Source organism: Helianthus annuus, chromosome 3 (genome assembly GCF_002127325.2).
Source record: "Helianthus annuus cultivar XRQ/B chromosome 3, HanXRQr2.0-SUNRISE, whole genome shotgun sequence".
Taxonomy (NCBI): Eukaryota; Viridiplantae; Streptophyta; class Magnoliopsida; order Asterales; family Asteraceae; genus Helianthus; species Helianthus annuus.
The window spans coordinates 4,241,621-4,250,709 of NC_035435.2; positions in this window are offsets into that span (position 1 = coordinate 4,241,621).

A 9,089-nucleotide genomic window follows, 5' to 3' on the forward strand; every position below is an offset into this window, starting at 1 on the left:
GCTACATATACAATGTTTGGTTTTGAACATCAATTATGTCTATGGTTATTATTAAATGCTATGTTTGATATAATTGGTGGCTTGATCCTGGTCAGTCACGCTCCCAAGCGGTGATACTCCGCGTGTGGATTTTGAGGGTGTGACAGATTGGTATCAGAGCCATTGGTTATAGAGAACTTGGTTTTAATATGGGGAAAACGTTTTTATTAAAACCAGACTATAACCAGTACAGTGCTCTTAACGATCCACAACGACGCTTCGCTCCACGTGCAAGACTCGACATCCTAGGTAATAAGGTTTATGTTTATTGCCTGTTTGCTAGAACTGCTTAGAACTTTGCTCGCATTACACTTAGATACACATGACTTATTTCATGAGAACACCTACGTGCTTACACTTTTCTGTCATCGCCCTACTCGCGAACCACTCTCATTTACGTTACTTTTACTATGAAGATCATGTCTGGAAGAATTAACATGACACAAGCCCAGCTAGAGGCTCTCGTTCAAGCTCAAGTTGCTGCGGCACTTGCAGCTGCTCAAGCAGGTAGTATATCCTGTAGTCATAACTTACGCTAGGATCTTTAGATCCTACACTCCTAAACTAGCCCTTGTATTTAAACTTTGCCCTATTCGTACACAATAGGTCAACCAGCGCAGCAAGTTTGCACCTTTAAGAACTTCATGGACTGTCGTCCAAGTACCTTCAGCGGCACAGAGGGGGCAGTGGGACTCCTCCATTGGTTTGAAAAGCTAGAGTCAGTATTCGAAATGTGCGAGTGCCCTGAGGCTCGCAAGGTCAAGTATGCAACTGGCACCTTGGAAGGAATCGCGCTAACCTGGTGGAATGCGCAGGTGCAAATTCTTGGGTTGGCAGCTGCTAACGCCATACCCTGGAACGATTTTAAGGAACTTATCAAGAGGGAGTATTGTACGCGTGAAGATATTCACAAGTTGGAAGACGAGCTGTATAATCTGAAAATGGTTGGGTCAGAGATCGAAGCGTATACTAAACGGTCAAATGAGCTGGCCGTGCTATGTCCAACTATGGTGGACCCTCCGTACAAGCGCATCGAGATGTATCTCAAAGGGTTGGCACCGGAGATTCAGAGCCATGTTACCTCGGCTAATCTCGACAACATCCAGGATATTCAGCGTCTCGCGCATCGTATCACCGACCAGGCAGTGGATCAGAATAAACTGCCTAAGCGTGTTAGCGCTACTGCTACAGTCACTCCTTCAGCTACTCCTGCTACTACTAGCGACAGCAAAAGAAAGTGGGATGGAGATTCAAGTAAAGGTTCAGCATCCGTTCAGTCTCAAGCTCAGCAACAGAAGACTGACCACTACCAGAGCCCTAGTCAGCAATCCTCTGGTGGTCATAGACAAAGAAGGTATCAAGGGTTTCACCCTAAGTGTCACAACTGCAACAGACATCACAACGGCCAGTGCAACAAGGGTCGTTGTCAAAGGTGCCTCAAGATGGGTCACGAGGCCAAAGACTGTAGGAGCCCACGGCCTGCAAACCAGAACCAGCAACCGCAACAACCAGCACCACAGAACCCACAGCAGCAGCAGCAGCCACAGCGTGGAAACCGGGGATGTTTCCAGTGTGGGGCTGAGGGTCATTTCAAACGCGATTGTCCTCAGTTGAACCAGAACCGCAACAACAACCAGGGCAACGGGAATAACAACAACGGGGGAAACAACAATGGCAACGAGGCTAGGGGACGCGCTTTTGTGCTAGGTCGAGGTGACGCAGTGAACGATCCCAACGTAGTTATGGGTAAGTTTCTCCTCGACAATATTTACGTTACTGTTTTATTTGATTCGGGTGCGGATACAAGCTATATGTCTGTGGAAATGAGTCAACTGTTAAAACGTGCACCAACACTTTTACCCACCAAGCATGTAGTAGAGTTAGCTAACGGTAAAAGTCTAGAAGCCACGCACGTAGTTCAGGGTTGTAATCTTATCCTAGCTGGTCAAGTTTTCTCTATCGATCTCATTCCCATAGTTCTGGGTAGCTTCGACGTCGTGATTGGGATGGATTGGCTATCCCAACACCAGGCAGAAATTCTATGCAGTGAGAAGATCATTCGTATTCCACGTTCTGGTCAAGAACCTCTTGAAGTTCAAGGCGACAAGAGTGGTGCAGTGGTTGGCATCATCTCTTTCTTGAAGGCTCAGAAGTGCCTGCGGAAGGGTCACACCGCAATCTTGGCACTCGTTACAGACGCATCAGCAAAAGAAAAGAAATTGGAGGATATTCCAATTGTACGCGATTACCCTCAGGTGTTTCCTGAAGACTTACCTGGCTTACCGCCTCATCGTCAGGTCGAATTTCAAATCGAGAGGAGCAGCACCCATAGCTCGCGCACCATATCGTCTAGCCCCATCAGAATTGGAAGAATTGTCAAAACAGCTACAAGAGCTCTTGGAAAAGGGCTTTATTCGTCCAAGCTCTTCGCCTTGGGGAGCTCCAGTACTATTCGTAAGGAAGAAAGACGGTACGTTCAGAATGTGCATCGACTACAGGGAACTGAACAAAGTGACGGTGAAGAACCGTTATCCTCTCCCACGCATAGACGACTTATTCGACCAGTTACAAGGGTCGTGTTACTATTCGAAGATAGACTTGAGGTCTGGTTATCATCAGCTGAGAGTCCGGGATGAGGACGTCTCCAAAACCGCATTCAGAACTCGTTATGGCCACTACGAGTTTCTTGTCATGCCGTTCGGGTTAACGAACGCGCCTGCCGTATTTATGGATCTTATGAACAGGGTGTGCAAACCCTATCTCGACAAATTCGTTATAGTATTCATCGACGACATTCTGATCTACTCCAAGAGTCAGGAGGAACACGAGCAGCATCTACGCCTCATTTTGGAACTCCTTCGGAAGGAACAGCTATACGCTAAGTTTTCGAAATGCGACTTCTGGCTTCGTGAAGTCCATTTCTTGGGCCACGTAGTAAACAAGGATGGGATCCATGTCGATCCATCCAAGGTAGATTCGATCAGGAACTGGCCTACACCACGAACGCCAACGGAAATACGCCAATTCTTGGGCTTGGCGGGTTACTACAGACGGTTTATCAAGGATTTTTCGAAGATTGCGCAGCCGCTTACGTTACTGACACAGAAGGGTGTTACCTATCGCTGGGGAGAGCCCCAGGAGACTGCTTTTCAGCACCTAAAGGATAGGCTTTGCAGTGCACCTATTCTCTCTTTGCCTGAGGGCACAGATGACTTCGTGGTTTACTGTGACGCATCCATTCAGGGTCTTGGATGTGTGTTAATGCAGCGCGACAAGGTTATTGCTTACGCTTCACGCCAACTTAAGATTCATGAACGGAACTACACGACGCACGATTTAGAGCTGGGAGCTGTTGTTTTCGCGCTTAAGATATGGCGACACTACCTGTACGGTACCAGGTGCACGATTTACACCGATCACAGGAGTCTCGAGCATATCCTTAAGCAGAAGGATTTGAACATGCGACAACGAAGATGGGTTGAATTACTGAATGACTACGAATGCGCTATCAAGTATCATCCAGGCAAAGCCAATGTTGTGGCTGATGCCCTCAGTCGGAAAGACACTTTACCACGGCGCGTGCGAGCGCTACAGCTTACGATTCAGTCTAGCCTTCCAGCACAGATACGAGATGCTCAGGTAGAAGCATTGAAGCCCGAAAATGTCAAGGCTGAAGCCTTACGCGGCTCACGATAACGATTAGAACAGAAGGTAGACGGCGCCTACTATGTAACGGGGCGTATTTGGGTCCCACTTTATGGCGGTCTACGCGAACTTGTAATGGATGAAGCTCACAAGTCTCGCTACTCGGTACATCCAGGGTCGGATAAAATGTACCACGACATCAGAACCACTTATTGGTGGCCTAGCATGAAGGCCCACATCGCTACTTACGTCGGCAAATGTTTGACTTGTGCGAGGGTCAAGGTTGAATACCAGAAGCCAGCGGGCCTACTTCAGCAACCCAAGATACCGCAATGGAAATGGGAAGAAATTTCCATGGATTTCGTTACAGGCCTACCTAGATCCCAGCGGGGAAATGATACCATATGGGTGATCGTGGATCGACTCACCAAGTCTGCACACTTCTTAGCTATAAAGGAAACAAATAAGTTCTCCACTCTCGCAGACATATACTTAAAGGAAGTCGTTTCGAGGCACGGGGTGCCCACCTCCATCATTTCGGATCGGGATGCACGATTCACGTCAGAACTTTGGCAAGCAATGCACAAATCTTTCGGCTCACGATTAGACATGAGCACAGCATATCATCCTCAGACGGATGGACAGTCTGAGCGAACGATCCAAACTCTAGAAGACATGCTTCGGGCATGTGTCATCGATTTCGGCAACGGCTGGGAAAAGCATCTCCCTTTGGTGGAGTTCTCGTATAATAATAGTTATCACACCAGCATTCAAGCCGCTCCATTCGAGGCATTGTACGGGCGTAAATGCCGGTCACCTCTCTGTTGGGCAGAGGTGGGGGATAGTCAGATCACGGGTCCAGAGATTGTAGTGGACGCCACAGAAAAGATTGCACAGATACGACAACGCATGGCGGCAGCACGCGACCGTCAGAAAGCCTACGCGGACAAGCGTAGAAAGCCTTTGGAATTTCAGGTCGGGGACCGGGTATTACTTAAAGTCTCGCCCTGGAAGGGTGTGGTACGTTTTGGCAAACGGGGCAAACTGAATCCGCGGTACGTCGGACCATTCGAAATCATAGAAAAGATTGGCAAAGTAGCATACAAGCTAAACCTACCAGCTGAACTCGGGGCAGTTCACAATGTTTTTCATGTGTCGAACCTAAAGAAGTGCCTATCAGATGAAAACCTCATCATTCCTTTCAAAGAACTCACTATCGACGAGCGGTTGCAGTTCGTCGAGGAACCAGTTGAAATCACGGACCGGGATGTGAAGGTCCTCAAAAACAAGAGAATCCCTCTTGTTCGAGTACGTTGGAACTCCAAACGTGGCCCAGAGTACACCTGGGAACGCGAAGATAGGATGACAGAAAAGTACCCCCAATTGTTCGCGAACAGTACAACCACTGCTGAGGCTGAAGCTACTACTTTGGAATTTCGGGACGAAATTCCAGATCAACGGGGGGAGGATGTGACACCCCAGGAAAATCAGTGAACAATACAGTTTACCTAGCTTCCTCAGTGAGTGCATACCAAATTTCGGGACGAAATTTCCAATTAGTTGGGGATAATGTGACAACTCAAACTTTAGACTTATCTTGTAACGTTACGTACAAGTTACGTGCCTGTGTGATACTTTGAGTTAATGTATGTTATGATATTATGTGCAATGTGTGTATGATAGTTATACAAATGTTTAAGTATTACATAACCCGATCGCACAATACACAAATTATGATGGATCGCACAAGCCTTTGGATTACACCCTTTTGCATTCGGACCAATAGGGCAGCCCAAGCAAGGGCCGGCCCACTTACCTATTACGTACAACATACACACACACACCTTAGGAAGTCATTCTCTCATTGTTACAATTCTCACAACACACACAAACCCTAGACTTTCTCTCTCTCGTTTTGCTTGGAACCCGACGGCACAAGACATCCTCCTATTCGAATCAAGCTTCCTGTTAATCGGTTAGTGTACTACCATGAACGTATGATTGCTAATATGTTGATTTCATGTGTTACATTCTGATTTTAGTAATGATGTATGGTTAATCGATGAGTTGGTGTTCTTAGAATCGGCTTGTAGGTGTGTTTGAAATATGTTTTAGTCCGTTGGATTGTATGACAGAAATCATATGGTAATCGATGGTGTTTGATAAATCAGTCGATGTGCTAGATGGTTCGGATTGAATGTTATGATGTATGCTCTTGTAAATCGCTATATTATTGTTCATATGTTTAGATTAGGGTTCATACGATGTGGATGTTTAAATGCCATGTTTGATCGATTTTGTGTTAACTAATTTGTTGGAATTGTGTTAATGGATATGATAAGTATGGAAACTTTGAATGAGTGTAACTGATTTGCTTAAATCATGGAAATTGGTTAATCAATCGCACAAGACTTCTTGGTTGAACAAGAAGTCCAATCGCACAAAAGAAACACACAAGCTCTCGGTCGTACAAGACTGACCTGGTCGCACAAGTTAATCTGGGCCTACCTGTTGGGCCGGGCAGTCCAATTGTCCATTCGCACAAGTTGAGCTGCTATGCTGTTTGGGCCGGACAAGCCCAAAGGCTAGTCGCACAACCCAGTTCACTCGCACAAAAGGTTACCAGTCGCACAAAGGAACATGATCGCACAATGTAACCCTAGCCGCACAAGTTGACTGTTTCGTTATTTGGGCCGTACATGTTAAAATGGTTATTTGATTGTTTGGGCCGGATGAAATGTTGGGCTGGGCTACTTTAGATTGCACAACACGAACTGGATCACACAATGTTATCCGTATGTTAATTATTTGGGCCATGAATGGTTAAACTGTTTATGTGTATGATGGGCCGGGTATAGATTGGGCCTAGTCATGTAATCGCACAAGATGGTTGGGCTCGCACAAGCTCTTTGGCCCAACCATCCGAATCGCACAAGTGGTGTATTTAATGTGTTGACTGTTTGCGTGCATACGTGTTTGTTATGATGTATACGTGCATTACTTGAACCGAACCTGACTTGTATGGTAACCCTGTTAGGACGTGGTTGACCACTGTTAGTTCAAGAGTCTTTTAATTGTGTATCTGCCGAGCAAACCAAGGTGAGTTCACACAGCCAAGGCATGGGATTCCCGGGTTGGGAATTGGGTTGGAATGTTGATATGATATGATTACTCGTACTTACGCAATCACTAGACTATAGACCATCGTCCTCAGGATAGTCAGGACACGTTACGTAAAGCCTACGTAACCCAGTAATTTCCATTTGTCTCCCGGGTCGGGAGGACACGTTACGTAAAGCCTACGTAACCCAATACCTTCTACTGTCTTCCGGGTCGGAAGGACACGCTGCGTAAAGCCTACGTAGCCCCCACGCGTACCACTGTCCTCGGGGAAGGGCACGTCACGTAAAGCCTACGTGACCCAGTACGTATTCCTGTTCTCGGTTTAAGAAGAACACATGGTTGCACTAGTCTAGTAAGTACCATAATGGGAAACCCCCATTATAAAGGATAAATGTGAGAATCCCTCACCAGTAGTATATACATGTATGGGAAGCCCCCACTAGATGAACTTACGCATTACTGTTATGAACTTACTTTCTGTGAACTCGCTCAACTAGTTGTTGATTATCTGCTGCATGCCTTGCAGGACCTTAGGTACTATATGGAGCTTGCACAAGGAGGAGCAGGTCGTTGTGGACAAGGATTCATGAATGCTTACTAAACACTTATGATATTTCATACGTTAACACTTATGATTGGGTTTTACTTAAATGCTTCCGCTACATATACAATGTTTGGTTTTGAACATCAATTATGTCTATGGTTATTATTAAATGCTATGTTTGATATAATTGGTGGCTTGATCCTGGTCAGTCACGCTCCCAAGCGGTGATACTCCGCGTGTGGATTTTGAGGGTGTGACAAAGACCAATAGGGCTGCAGTTGTACAACGTCGGCGATCTCGGGTCGTAAAGCCCCGAAGAAACGAGCAATAATTTGTTCCTCCTCCTCTTCAACAGCACATCTCATCCGTAATCTGTCAAACTCACAGATCAATTCCTCAACGGTAGTCGAGCGTTGGGAGATGTTATGATATTCTAAAAATGCCTCCTGGCGAAAATTAGGTGGAAGAAACTTCTCACGAAGGAGTTTCTTCATCTTGTCCCATGTTTTAACTTTAGAACGTCCCTCTTGAGCCCTCTTTTTTTTTAACATGTTCCCACCACAAAGACGCGTAATTTCGAAGTTTAATTGCTACGAGTTTTACCTTGTATTTATCAGGAATGTCGCGTAGGTCAAAGATGCGTTCGACGGTTTGAAGCCAATCAATAAACACATCAGGTTCAGCCCTTCCATCGAACTCTGGTACATCAATTTTGACTCCCAAGTTCCTGAATGGATCAGCTCTTGGTTCTCTTCTTGCAAAAGGATTCCACCTATCATCATAGTCAAACGGGTTGTTCTGAACAACTCCGTCATCCCAGTTGATGGAGTCGGTCTCGGTTTCTTCATCGGAACGGACCCCTCGCTGCAGTTCAAGGTCCCGGACTCTTTGCTGCAGACGTGCGATCTCTTCAACATCACGTTGTTACACCCTTATATTTATACTAGAATTTAATAACCATTTTATACCAAAAGACGTTAGAATGACATAAGTTTCAAAAAAAAAAAAAACAATTACACCCTTAGCCTACTAAGAGTAAGGTAGAACGTAGTATAGTTGTTTAAGAAATTGTTTACAACAAAAGAAACACTGATTAACAAGTTCAAACATAGCGGAAGCTTCGTAGTGGAGTGTTCGGTTCATCATCTTAACGCTTGATCGCCATCCATGACCACCTAATTACCTATGAATCAACAATTAAATCGTTAGTTCTTGATGTTTATGAATGATAAAATTTCAAGATTTAACACCACATTGAAATAACAAAATATAAAAATTTTCCAGGCTCCACCGTAATTTACGGTACCACCGTAAATTACGGTGAGTGCTGGAAATTCCTGGTTACACCGTAACACAGTAGAAAACCACCGTAAGACAAAACCCTCTACCGTAAATTACGGTGGCACCGTAATTTACGGTAGCACCTGGGAATTTATGTTTTTGTTTGGTTCAAGCATTTCAACCAAAATTTCAACTTCCGGATTTAAGTAATCTGCATTATCAATTGAAATAAAAGTCTAATAATTCTAGCACGTCATAATATAACCAACTACATATAACAATCTATCATGTTTCGGAATGTAGATCATATGTTACGTGATTATTTGACCCGTTTGGCTTGTCTATGGAAATCCCTTCCTTTATGACAACTACCAACGAGTTTAGTTTATTATTCACCCAAGTATTCGATACAACGACGCCTTCACTTCAATACAAATTAACTAGAAGCTTTGATAAA